The sequence below is a fragment of the Balaenoptera borealis genome (genome assembly GCF_965194805.1).
Source record: "Balaenoptera borealis genome assembly, chromosome: 1".
In the NCBI taxonomy this organism is placed as follows: Eukaryota; Metazoa; Chordata; class Mammalia; order Artiodactyla; family Balaenopteridae; genus Balaenoptera; species Balaenoptera borealis.
The window spans coordinates 119,024,211-119,038,687 of record NC_138860.1 but is presented as its reverse complement, the minus strand read 5'-3'; the positions used below and the strand labels follow the sequence as shown (position 1 = coordinate 119,038,687).

Sequence of the window (14,477 nt, the reverse complement as noted above, 5' to 3'; positions counted from 1 at the left end):
TGAGGCAGATGAGTTAAGAAGCTTTCTAAGGTAGATGAGTTTAAATAGTATAGATGAGTTTAAGTGGCTATTGAATGCTTGAAGTGTGGCTAGTCCAAACTGACATGTGCTATAAATGTAAAAGACACACTAGATTTCAAAGACCTACTACAAAAAGAATGCAAAACAGGCAAAAATAGTTTTGTTATCAAAATCTTTGCATATGAAGGAACATCCACACATATTTATTTATTTTGGCTATGATGGTGATGTGTACCTGTATAGACACATACACAACCAGTCATTTTTTTCATCACCAACCAGTAAATCTTTGACTATATTATTCACCTTTTATGAAAGAGAGGACATTATATCCTTCTTTTTTTTAAAAAATTTTTATTGGAGTATAGTTGCTTTACCATATTGTGTTAATTTCTACTGTACAGCAAAGTGAGTCAACTATACATACACATGTATCCCCTCTTTTTTGGATTTCCTTCCCATTTGGATCCAATGACTTAGGAATAACATTTAGCATTCACTGAAATGATGTCAAGAGCTATGATATAGTCCTTCTTGATAATCTCTGATTGCTTCTTCCTATTGTTACTTGATCTGTACAGTGCCCTTGAAAAGGAAAGTGGAGTCAAGAAAACTGAAGAACTGAGGAGTTAGGTCTTCTTTTAAGATGCCACAGTAAATCAATGGCATAGTCACAACTAAATTCCAGTCTTCTGTGGCCAAAGCTATTTCTATCACACCATGTTGCTGCTATGCTACTTGTTTAAAACGGATTTTTTTGGACCCCTGAAACTAACACAATATTGTAAATCAACTATACTTCAATAAAAATAGATTAATTAAAGAACCTTTTTAAATGCAAAATATCTAATTAATGACTATTTGATTACATATTAAAATGATAATGCTTTGGATATATTAGTTTAAGTAAAATATTACTAAAATCAATTTCACCTTTTTTTTTTTTACCTTTTTAAATATGGCTACTGGAAAATGTTTAATTACATTTGTGACTTGCATCATATTTCTATTGGATAGCACTGATCTATATTCTTAAGCAATATGCTAATATTAGTAGTTACATCCAGATGGAAGTGACCTAATAATTTATTTCTATGGCTATTTAAGTTTAAGAGAGTGAAAACTTTCACTCTGAAACAGTCAATGATCAATGGTCAGTTAATCAAATCTGAGCAGGAACAATGAAATAGAACTCTCTTGTGAGACAATAACCAAAATAGCAGAACCTGAACACAGACTAGTCTTAATTCAGGGGAAAAAAAAACCCAAACCCATTTCCTAACATATAAAATCTAGGTGAGTGAATGGAGTAGGTCCATTTGGCCTATCCCAATATTGACCATGCATCCCAGAGTAATATTACCTACAAAAGTATTTTGTTTAGCCCACAGCTCACACTTACTAATTTTAAAAAGCTGAATAAAGGTGCTAAGATTTACCAATCTGGAGATTTTATATAAAAAGATTTTATATATAAAGATTTATAGGATGCCTGTCTTCAGATGACTAGCATGGTGTAGGCTAGCATTCTCAAAGGCAAATATTGGATAAGCACTCTTTAGTTCACCACATTCCCTACCAATTTCTCATCTCATACCTGACCATTTCACTTATTTATTATACTACATGCTTGTTCCCAATAGGGCATTTGAGTTTGTCACCCCGATGTAAGTATTAGAAGGTGTAGTCCATCAAAAGGGCACAATTGGAAGAGATAGGTTCTTACTAGAAAAACAATTCATAGGATTACATCCACATCCAAGGGATCCATAGGGAATCTTTAATGAAACTTAGCTAGGGAGCAGATTTAAAGTGGTTCCCTTGGACTATTCCAGGACCTCAAAAAGTCTAATACAAACATACTAAATCTGATAACACTAGAAGTGTTGGCTAGAATGTGGGGACAGAATTCTTACACAGGAAGGATATAAATTGGTACATCACTTTGGAGAGCAATTTACTGTATGTAGTAAAACAGAAGATGCACTTAACCCACAACCTAGCACTTTCATTTCTAACTGTATACATGGGTTTCTACTCTCACATATATGCACTAGGAGATACACAGAAATGTCCATGGTGGCTTTATTTAAGCAGAGAAGTAGAATCACCTGAATTATCAGTATGGAAACTGATAAACTGAAATTTATTCGTACAGTGGAAAAACTCAACAGCAGTTAAAATTAATGGACCAGATAGATCTATAAATATCAATATGAATAAACCTTTTAAGAAAATAACGTTGAGTGAGAAAAAAGCATACAACCTTTTCAAAAGAATATGTCATTATGAAACCATTTTATGAAAAATTTTAAAACACATATAATAGTATAAATTGTTAATGGCATAAAACACATGGAAATTACATACACAACTTTAAGATAATGGTTTATGTCTATGTATAGACTGGTAGCTCACTGTTATTTTAACTTGCATTTTTCTGGTAACTATTGAGTCTGAACTTCTCTTCATATACTTGTTGGACTTTTTTGTGCAATTTCTATCCATATCTTTTGTCCAAATTTTGCTCTTGAGGTTGCCTATATTTTTTTGTGATAATTTTCAGGAATTCTTATACATTCAAGGTATAAACTCTTTGCTGGTTTTAGATGTTATAAATTCCTTCTTGTGATTCATCACCTGTGAGATTATTTTGACATCCTTCATTGATAGAAATCCTTAATTTTGATGTAGCCACATCCAACCATTTTTTGCCTTATGATTTGTATTTTCTGGATCTTGTTTAAGAAGCCTTCCTCTACCTTTATGTCATTAGGTAATGGGCATTCTTTTCTATTAGTGTTAACTTTTTAAGGTAGGTCTTTAATCCATCTGGAGTCCATCTTTTTCACTAGGTGTGAGACAGAGATCCAACTAAATTTTTTCCACACAGTGACCCAGTTTTCCAAATACTATACATACTAAAAATTATTTTTCACATTAATTTGTTGTGTCAATCTTTTAAAAAATTTTATTGAGGTATAAATGACATACAACAATAATATTAGCTTTAGATGTACAGCATAATGATTCAATATTTGTATATATTGTGAAATGATCATCACAATAAGTCTAGTTAATATCCCTCACCATACACAGTTACAGAATTTTTTTCTTGTGATGAAAACATTTAAGATTGACTCTCTTGGAAACTTTCAGATATGCAATACAGTATTATTAACTATAGCTTCTATGCTGTACATTACATCCCCGTGGCTTACTTATTTTATAACTGGAAATTTGTACCTTTTGACCCCCTTCACCTATTTTGCCCACCGCTGCCTCTGGCAACCATCAATCTATTCTCTGTATCTATGAGCTTGGTTTAAAAATTATTTTTTTTAGATTCCACATATACGTGAGATGATATGGTATTTGTCTTTGACTTATTTCACTTAGCATAATGTCCTCAAGGCTCATCCACGTTGCCACAAATGGCAAGATGTACCCTTTTTATGGTTGAATAGTGTTCCATTGTACACATAAACCACATCTTCTTTATCCATTCATCCATTGATGGACACTTAAAAGGCTGTTTCCATATCTTGGCTATTGTAAACAATGCTTCAGTGAACATGGGGGTGCATATATATTTTCAAATTCACGTTTTTGTTTTCTTCAGATAAATACCTAGAAGTGGAATCATATGGTAGTTCTATTTTTAATTTTTTGAGGAACCTCCATACTGTTTTCCACAGTGGCTGCACCAGTTTACATTCTCACCAACTGTGCATGAGGGTTCCCTTTTCTCCACATTCTTGCCAACACTTGTTATTTCTTATCTTTTTGATAATAGCCATTCTAACAGGTGTGAGGTGATATCTCATTGTGGTTTTGATTTGCTTTTCCCTGATGATTAGTGATGTTGAGCATCTTTTCCTTTGCCTGTTGGCCATCCATGCATCTCATTTGGAAAAATACCTATTCAGACCCTCTGCTCATTTTTAAATCAAATTGTTTGGTTTTTTTTTGCTATTGAGTTGTATGAGTTCTTTATATATTTTGGATATTAGCTCCTTATCAGATATATGATTTGCAAACATTTTCTTCCATTCACTAGGTTGCCTCTTCATTTTGTTAATGATTTCCTTTGCTATGCAGAAGATTTCAAGTTTGATGTAGTTCCACTTGTTTATTTTTGTTTTTATTGCCTTTGCTTTCGGTGTCAAATCCAAAAAAATCTGTGGTGCCATTCTTATAACATTTTATACATGGCATATTTCTAAACTCTTTACTCTAGTACATTAATTATTTCTCTGTTTTCTCCTCTTTGCAAATTCTCTCACTCATTTTTTTCTAATGTTTTTATAGCTATTCCTACTACAGAACTGAAAATAAGCACTCTAAAACAGGTTTAGGTCAGTAGTAAAGAATCTGAACTACACAGGCTTTATATCTACTTACTCTTTAAATCTATATTACTGTTTAATCTGAAAACTATCCACACACCTGGAAATCAGTAGGCGAATCAGATGAACACATTTAGAGTTGAGGCCTCTCAAATTTCCTCAAACCTAGGATGTTACTGATTGTAAGATGCACTATTACTTTTGTATCTCTAAAGAGAAAAAAGATTCTTCCAAGTAATTTAATTCACCACTGATTGTAAGAAACATCCTAATTTTACAAATAATAAAATGTGAAAAAAATTGTATTATTGTTAAAAATATTCACTGCTCCTTTCTGTCGAAGGAGTACACATCCCTGCATTGTTGATGTCAGCCTTGGCCATGTGACTTCCAGTGTCAATGGCAAAAATATAATCCCCCATCTTGCTGACATCTGGCTCCTCTACGTAACTTACTTTGACCAAATAAAAGTGAGTGTGTGTGGTAGTGATATGTACCACTTTTTTTTTTTTTAAGCCAGTTTCTTTTTTTCCTTAAACCATGAGGTCAGCCATGTCCCAGATAGGAGCTGCTCCTGAAGCCTAGGTGTCAGAATGCAGAAGAGATGGATAGAGCCACAGCCAACCAACAGCGGATGGAGTGCAAGTAACAAGCAAACTTTTGTTGTCATAAGCCACTGATATTTTGAGGGTGTTTCTTTCTGCAGCAAAACTTAGCCTAATGTGACTGATGCAACTTGTATTTTAAAACTGATGAAATCTGGTACTTATTTGCCTGAAAAACAGGTGATTTTCCTTCATTTTCTTCTAACCTATGTACTAAAGGCCCTAGGAGATGGTGGAGCCATAAGAAAAAAGGAAGCCAGGCATCTCAGTCACTTTGTAGGAGAGAGCTACCTGGTAATACCCACACTGGACTATTAACATGAGCAAAAACAACTTCTTATCAAGTTAAGTCTACAAAAAATTTTAGGTTTATTTGTTATAGCTGTTAATATTCTCCTAAAAATACAGTAAATTAAACTATGTGTTGACATAAAATTGAAAAACTTTGTAATCCAGCTCAATTGGCTTATTCAAAAGTTAGTCTCACAGAAATCTTTTTATAAATGAAGATGGTATAAAGTACACTGAACCAACCTCTGGTTTCAATTGCAAATCAACTTATTCAATAACTGCAAAATGATCTGAAGAAAATAAAATTAAACACATATTTATGTGTTCATGTAACAAGCTCTGTGCTAAGAGTGGTAGAGAATACAAAGATGAGTGAAATATAATAAGGCGTTCATAATCTAGTAAGTTGGATGAGGAAAAGCATATTTTCTGTAAGTTAAGAGAAGAAAAATAAAATCCTATATAATGCAAAGGCAGCGGAGATTATGTCTGGTTGAGAACATAAGGAAAAGCTTTACAGAGAACACAATATTTGAGGTACGGCCAACTGTTGACAAGATAAATGGTGAAAGTGTATTCAAAGTAGAGGGAATGATCCGAACAGAAAATGGGAGGTAGCAAATGATGAAACATATGTCAAACATAAAGCAAATCCAGATTGTCTGAAACAGGATATGTGTAGGAAGAGACTGGGATAGATATGGTGATATACTATTGAGGGCTTTGACTGCCAAGTGTATTTGTATTTGTGGTGTTTGAAGAAAAATTTGTGTTTGTAGAAGAATCATTGTCGGTTTGAGTAAAGGAGGAATGTAATCGTATCTGTACTGAGTGGACAGTAATTTAACAACACTGTGTTCAATGTGTGGAAATGGGAAAAAGATACAAAATGGTGTAAACAGTTAGAAGCTATTGTAATAGTCTAGTTTAAGTGTAATGACTCTTATGACAATGGTATCATGACTCAAAGAAACAGTAGCTCAGAGGAGAAGCCAGTGTCAGAGGAGAGATGATGAATTAAGCCATGGGAAAATTATGGCTCTTAATTGACAATTATGGCTCATGGGACAATCAGAGAGTCTATCCTGAAATATTAATTTGTGAGTCCATAGAAAAATCAATTCCTGAAATCATAAGAATGATGCAGTACATACAGTAATAACAGAAGAAAAAGAATTTTAATGAAAATTCTTTGGAAGCAAGAGATAGAAGGAAAAACAAAAGGAAGAGAGGAGGAGAATCAGGAATGTGCAAAGAAAGTTCAAGAAGGGAAAAGTTTCAGAAAGCGAGACATCAGTGTTATGTGGAAGGGTTGAGAAGGATGAATATTGAGACAGTCATAGGATTTGGCAATTAGAAGGTTGGCGGTGACCTTTAAGAACAATTTCAGTACCTTTTGTGTGTTTTAATCTAATTTTGCCAAAGAGAATACGAGTGAGGAGAAAGTGGAAAAAAACTGTGTAGTTTATTCTTTTAAGAAGTTTGACAGCAAAAAGGAGGAGGCACAATAACTGCTTGAGGACATAGTTTGAAAATTATTTTATTTAGAATCTAATTTTTGTTCTATCTGCCAAATAAAAGAAACTCGTCTACAATAGAAAAATACTCTTCTAAATAGAAGGAAATTATATTCAAAACCTAATTTTTTTGCTCTATTTCATAAAATGAGTTTTGTTTTGTTTTGTTTTTAAAAGAAAACAGCCTAATTCAACACATCTGTATCAGAGAGAAGATATTGGCAGGTTTTACATGCTCCCAAGGTCTATGTCCTAGCCAGTTGTCTCTAGACAGCTTCCTTGCACTGGGAATGCTTTGTGAGTCACAGAACTCACAGCAGAGAGACATGTATTAGGCAAAGGTGCCCTATAACCTTCTCTTCCTTATTGCAGAAACACTGTTTAAAAGGACAGATTACGGTGCTATGACTTGTTCTAATTTTTACCCATGAAACCTTAAGTGCCACATATGCCAACTAGAGTCAAGGGCAGAAAGTTATTTGTTCAATTTTAAAGTGCTCAAATGCAAATTATGGGTACGTGGAAATGGGCATAATTTATTCATATTTTTAATCTATGGATCCTCAGAAGAAAAATATGGATGGCCTCCATTTCTGTTCCTTTCAATTCATTCTTATTCATTTCAAAACAAATGTTGAAATCTTTTATATTATTGTATTAGTTATCTATTGCTGCAGAACAGATTACCCCAAAGGCAGTGGCTTAAAACAATAAATACTTATCTCACAGTTTCTGTCAGTCAAGAATTCACTAGTGCTTAGCTCAGAATTTTTCTGAGTTCTGGCTCAGAGTTTTTCATGAGGTTGTAGTCAAGATATGACATAAGCTGCAGTCATCTGATGTCTTGACTGAGACTAGGGAATCCATTTTCAAGAAGCCTGTTAGCTGGAGGCCTCAGTTTCTCGCTATGTAGGCCTCCTTAGGGCCTGACTTCATGGCAGTAGGTTCACCCCCAGAGTGAATAATCCAAGAGAGAGAGAGTGAGCAAGGAAGAAGCTGCAATGTCTTTTATGACCTAGTCACACACAGCTATTTCTGCCATAGCCTATTCATTAGAAGCGAGTCATGAAGTCCACTCCACACTCAGAGAGTGAAATAAGACTATCTTTCAGAAGGGAGAACATCAAAGAATTTGCAGACATATTTTAAAACCATCACAATGACTCAGTTTTATTCTTGGCTTGATTTGATGTTTTATTAAGACTGATTCCTCCCAATACTTTTCTTCAGTTTTTTTACATCTGTTGTCAAGTTAGACACTTCCACAGAAATATTCTAAGTAGTATTGGAATGATGTACATTTTCCCAAAGATGAAATGCATCAAATTTCATTCTTATTTCATTAGTTCTTAATTATTTATCATGTATAAGACACTATACTAGTCAATTAATAACTAAAATATAAAGCAGATAACAAAAATTTCCGTGAGATAAATCACTATAGAATATCAGATAAAGTAGGAGTCAGCAAACCATGACCCAGGGGCTGGCTGCATGTTTTCTGTAAATAAAGATTTGCTGAACACAGCCATGACCTTTTGTTTACCTATTGCCTATGGCTGCTTTCATCCTATGAAGGCAGAGCTGAGTAGTTGGGACAGAGATTTTATGGCCCACAAAACCCAAACCATTTCTGTTGGGTATTTAAGGGAAATACAAAGCAGTCATTGAAGCCATAGCCTCAGCTTATAAGAATTATCAGCAATTTATACTTTTTGATCAAGAATTTTCATTAAAAAAAGTTTCAAAACACTGATTCCATGTCTAACACACATTAAAAAAAAATAAAATAAAGCTTTTAGCTAGAACATGCCATGCTATGTGTCAAGAGCTGGATAACTCTATGATAAATGAAAACATTTCACTTTTTGCAAAATGGAATATACAATAGTCTATTTAAAGATTTTGTTAGCTAAAGTGGAAACTCAAAAAGCCTTATGTATAATAAATCACTTCTTAGAATTGAAAAGAAATACTATTTTTTCCCAAAAGTCAGTAAAAACTCTAAAATACTCAGGTTCTATTTTTTAAAGTAACCACATCCTACTTATTCACTGAAGACTGACATAAAATTAGGATATTTCCTAGTTGAAGCTAAAATGTTAAAAAACTTTACATGAAGTTCTTAGACTTGACAATTATCTTGAAAAAATTACTGTGCCTTCAACTGTAGTTTAAAACTACTCTATTGTTTCAAATTTTCTTTTCAATGTAGAAACAACGGTATTTATAGGATAAAGAATTTCAGACTCCCAAACTCTTCTAATTCACTTGAAAATATAATACATAAAGCTAATTCCCTAGGATTTAGTTCTGTTTTATCTTAGAACATATTAACTTTGATGTTTGCATTAGTACTATTGTGTTAACTCTTTGTTTAAAAATAAGAGAATTTTATAAGTCATCTTACCACAACAAAGGTAGTAATTGTACTATATGTAACTGCTGATATTTGACTATTTTTTTAACCTTAAGAATGGTAATTTTTCATGGTTCAATCTAGTACAATCTTGGAGGGTAGGAGAAACAGAAGGTCAGCCAGACATGAGAAAATCACTTCAAGCACAACATGGGAAAATATGTGTTCATAACTAGCATTTATTTCTCTACCTCAAGTTCCCATGCTTCTGCCCAAGAAGAGAATGATACAGATGGCTGTCAGTCTAGACAGAAAAGAGGAAGATGTAGAAAAGTGGAAAGAAACTTTTGTGTATAACATATCTGGGTAAGAAAGAGGAATTCCTTTTTAGAAATGATAAATATGAGACACTATACAATTGTGTAAGCAGGTCTAGAGCAAAAAGATATTTGTGAATCATCAGCAAATAGTAAAGAGAGTAAATGGGTCACCAAAGAAAGGATGTACATTGAGAAAAGGAGAAGGCCAAGACCAATAACATTTAGAGAGCAGGATGAAAGAAAGAAAACTTAAAGAACTGTCCTATACGTGAAAAAGAAAGTGTACTGTCCAAAGGAGGATACTGTCCATTTATTTATTTATCACCCACAATGTTTCTTCAGACCTTTTCATTTGGGGGTAATTTTATGACTTGATGAGAATGAATAAACCTTTCTGTTAATTTGTAAATACATCACGGTTTCCAAATAGCTAATCTATGGACCATTTCACTCCTATTTTCAAACAAAATCTGTAAGCTAAGGATATATTCCTTTGACAGTGTGACTTGGAGTAAATTACTTTAGCTCACTGTGTCTCATCCTTCACCATTTAGGAAGACATGACTTTAAGTTTATCAGTTTGTATGCTTTGTAAAGCCAGGATGATGTCCTGTCTGATACTGAATCCCCTATGTCTAATACATTGCCTGGAATACAGAAGAAAATTAATGTATGTTGAATGAATGAGTGAATAAATTTGAATGAGTGAATAAGTTAGACAGAGCAGCAGTAGTGGAAGCAGAGATAAGCCCCCCACATCATCCTTTAAGAAAGGTCTTGATCTGTGTGTTTGCTCCAGGGCCCCATGTGAGCTTTCCCAGGATAAGCAGCTTTAGCAAATGGGGGAGAGCTGGGTGCTGCAAGAATATAAGAAAGTGCCAGGAGACAAGGACAAGATGGCAGAGTAGAAGGACTTGAGCTCACTTCCTCTCACGAAAACACCAAAATCACAACTAACTGCTGAACAACCATCAAGAAAAAAGACTGGAACCTACCAAAAAACATATTCTACATCCAAAGACAAAGAAGAAGCCACACGAGATGGTAGGAGGGGGCACGTTCATGATAAAATCAAATCCCACACCTGCCGGGTGGGCGACCCACAAACTGGAAAATAATTATATCACAGAGTTTCTCCCACAGGACCCAGAGATCTGGGCCCCATGTCAGGATCCCCAGCCTGGGGGTCTGCCATTGGGAGAAGGAGCTCTTAGAGCATTTGGCTTGAAAGCCAGCAGGGCTTGAGTGCAGGAGCTCCACAGGACTGGGGAAAACAGAGACTCTATTCCTGGAGGGCCAGACCTACCTGCAGGACTTGGAGGGTCTCCTGGGGAGGGAGGGGTTGGCTGTGGCTCACTGTAGGGACAAAGACACTAGTGGCAGAGGGCCCAGGGAATATTCATCAGCATGAGCTCTCCTGGAGGTCACCATTGTGGCACCAAGAACTGGCCCCACCCAACAGCCTGCAGGCTCCAGTGCTGGAACGCCTCAGGCCAAAAAAACAACAGGGTGGGAACACAGTCTCACTCATCAGCAGACAGGCTGCTTAAAGTCTTCCTGAGCCCATAGCCACCTCTAAACACACCCCTTGACACAGCCCTGCCCACCAGAGGGACAAGACCCAGCTCTACACACCAGTGGGCAGGCACCAGTCCTGCCCACCAGGAAGCCTGCACAACTCCCTGGACCAATCTCACCCACCAGGAGGCAGACACCAGAAGCAAGAGGAACCACAATCTGCAACCTGTGGAATGAAGACCACAAACACAGAAAGTTAGACAAAATGAGATGATAGAGAAATATATTCCAGATAAAGGGACAAGATAAAACCCCAGAAGAACAACTAAGTGAAGAGGAGATAGGCAATCTACCTGAAAAAGAATTCAGAGTAAAGATAGTAAAGATGATCCAAGGTTTTGGAAAAAGAATGGAGGCAAAGACCAAGAAGATACAAGAAATGTTTACCAAAGAGCTAGAAGATTTAAAGAACAACAACAAAAAATTGAACAATACAATATCAGAAATGACAAATACACTTGAAGGAATTGATAGCAGAATAAATGAGGCAGAAGAACGAATAAGTGAGCTGGAAGACAAATTGGTGGAAATCACTGTTGCAGAACAGAACAAAGAAAAAAGAATGAAAAGAAATGAGGACAGTCTAAGGCAGGGGTCCCCCACCCCCAGGCTGTGGACTGGTACCGGTCCACAGCCTGTTAGGAACCAGGCTGCACAGCAGGAGGTGAGTGGCGGGCAAGTGAGTGAAGCTTCATCTGCGGCTCCCCATGGCTCACATTACCACCTGAACCATCACTCGCATTACCACCTGAACCAACCCCCCACCCCCCACCCCATCCATGGAAAAATTGTCTTCCATGAAACCAGCCCCTGGTGCCAAAAAGGTTGGGGACTGCTGGTCTAAGGAACCTCTGGGACAGCATTAAAAGCACCAACATTTGCACTATAAGGGTCCCAGAGGAGAAGAGAGAAAGGGCCTGAGAAAATATCTGAAGAGATAATAGCTGAAAACTTCCCTAACATGGGAAAGGAAACATTCACCCAAGTCTAAGAAGCACAGAGAGTCCCATACAGGATAAACCCAAGGAGGAACACGCTGAGACACATTTTATTCAAACTGACAAAAATTAAAGACAAAGAGAAAATACTAAAAGCAGCAATGGAAAAGCAACAAATAACATACAAGGGAATCCCCATAAGATTATCAGCTGATTTTTCAGTAGAAACTCTGCAGGCCAGAGGGAGTGGCATGATACACTTAAAGTGATGAAAGGGAAAAACCTACAACCAAGAATAATCTACCCAGTACGGCTCTCCTTCAGATTCAACGGAGAAATCAAAAGCTTTACAGACAAGCAAAAGCTAACAGAATTCAGCACCACCATACCATCTTTACAACAAATGCTAAAAGAACTTCTCTAGGTGGAAAAGAAAAGCCCAAAACTAGAAACAAGAAAATTATGAATGGGAAAGCTCTCCAGTAAAGGCAAACATACAGCAAAGGTAGGAAACCATCCACACACAAATATGATACCAAAACCAGCAATCATGAGAAGAGGACAGTATAGATGCAGGATGCTGAAAATGCATTTGAAATTAAGAGACCAGCAACTTAAAACAACTTGTATATATATAGACTGCTATATCAAAACCTCATGGTAATGGCAAATCAAAAATAGATAAAAACAATAGATAAAAACACAGAAAAGAAAAAGCATCCAAACACAACACTACAGATAGTCATCAAATGACAAGAGAAGAGAACAAAGGAGGAAGGGAAGAAAAAAGACCTACAATAACAAATCCAAAATAATTAATGAAATGGCAATAAGAACATATGTATAGGTAATTACCTTCAATGTAAATGGATTAAATGCTCTAACCAAAAGACATTGACTGGCTGAATGGATAAAAAACAAGACCCATATATATGCTGTCTACAAGAGACCCACTAGGGACATGTACAGACTGAAGGTGTGGGGATGGGAATAGGTATTCCATGCAAATGGAAATCAAAAGAAAGCTGGAGTATCAATACTCATATCAGACAAAATAGACTTTAAAATAAAGACTGTTACAAGAGACAAAAAAGGACACTACATAATCAAGGAATCAACCCAAGAAGAAGATATAACAATTGTAAATATATATGCACCCAACATAGGAACACCTCAATATATAAGGCAAATGCTAACAGCCATAAAAGGAGAAACTGACACTCACACAATAGTGGGGGACTTCCATCAAAAAGCCGCAGAATACACATTCTCAAGTGCACATCAACATTTTCCAGGACTGATCACAAGCTGGGCCACAAAGCAAGTCTTGGTTAATTTAAGAAAACTGAAATCATATCAAGCATCTTTTCTGAACACAATTCTATGAGATTAGAAATCAACTACAAGAAAAAAACTAAAAAACACAATCACGTGGAGGCTAAACAGTATGCTACTAAACAACTAATGGATCACTGAAGAAATCAAAGAGGAAATCAGAAAATACCTAGAGACAAATGAAAATGAAAACATGACAATCCAAAACCTATGGGACACAGCAAAAGGAGTTCTAAAAGGGAAGCTTATAGTGGTACAAGCTTACCTCAGGAAACAAGAAAGATCTCAAATAAACAACCTAACCCTACACCTAAAGCAAGTAAAAAAGAAGAACAAACAAAATCCAAAATTAGTAGAAGGAAAGAAGTCATAAAGATCAGAGAAGAAATGAATGAAATACAGATGAAGAAAACAATAGAAAAGATCAATGAAACTAAAAGCTGGTTCTTTGAAAAGATCAACAAAATGGTTAAACCTTTTGCCAGACTCATGAAGAAAAAAAGGGAGAGGACTCAAATCAATAAAATTAGAAATGAAAAAGGAGAAGTTACAACTGACACCACAGAAATACAGAGGATCATAAGAGACTACAACAAGCAACTATATGACAATAAAATGGACAACCTGGAAGAAATGGACAAACTCTTAGAAAGGTACAATCTCCCAAGACTGAACCAGGAAGAAATAGAAAATATGAACAGACCAATTACAGGCACTGAAATTGAAACTGTGATTAAAAAACTTCCAACAAACAAAAGTCCAGGACCAGATGGCTTCACAGGTGAATTCTATCAAATGTTTAGAGAAGACTTAACACCTATCCTTCTGAAAATATTCCAAAATTTCCAGAGGAAGGAACCTCCCAAACTCATTCTGTGAGGCCACCATCACCCTAATACCAAAGATACCAAAAGAAAAGAAAATTACAGGCCATTACTGATAAACATACACACAAAAATCTTCAACAAAATACTAGCAAACTGAATCCTACATTAAAAGGATCACACACCATGATCAAGTGAGATTTATCCTAGGGATGCAAGGATTTTTCAATATCTGCAAATCAATCAGTGTGATAAACCACATTAACAAACTGAAGAATAAAAGCCATATGATAATCTCAATAGATGCAGGAAACTTTTGACAAAATTCAACACACATTTA

At 35.7% G+C, this 14,477-nt stretch overlaps 1 protein-coding gene across 1 annotated transcript in view; it reads right to left on the bottom strand.

The window, feature by feature from the left end:
* COL24A1 (collagen type XXIV alpha 1 chain) overlaps window positions 1–14,477 on the bottom strand; it is a 412,921-nt gene that overhangs the window by 166,240 nt on the left and 232,204 nt on the right. The gene's annotated exons all lie outside the window — the stretch shown is intronic.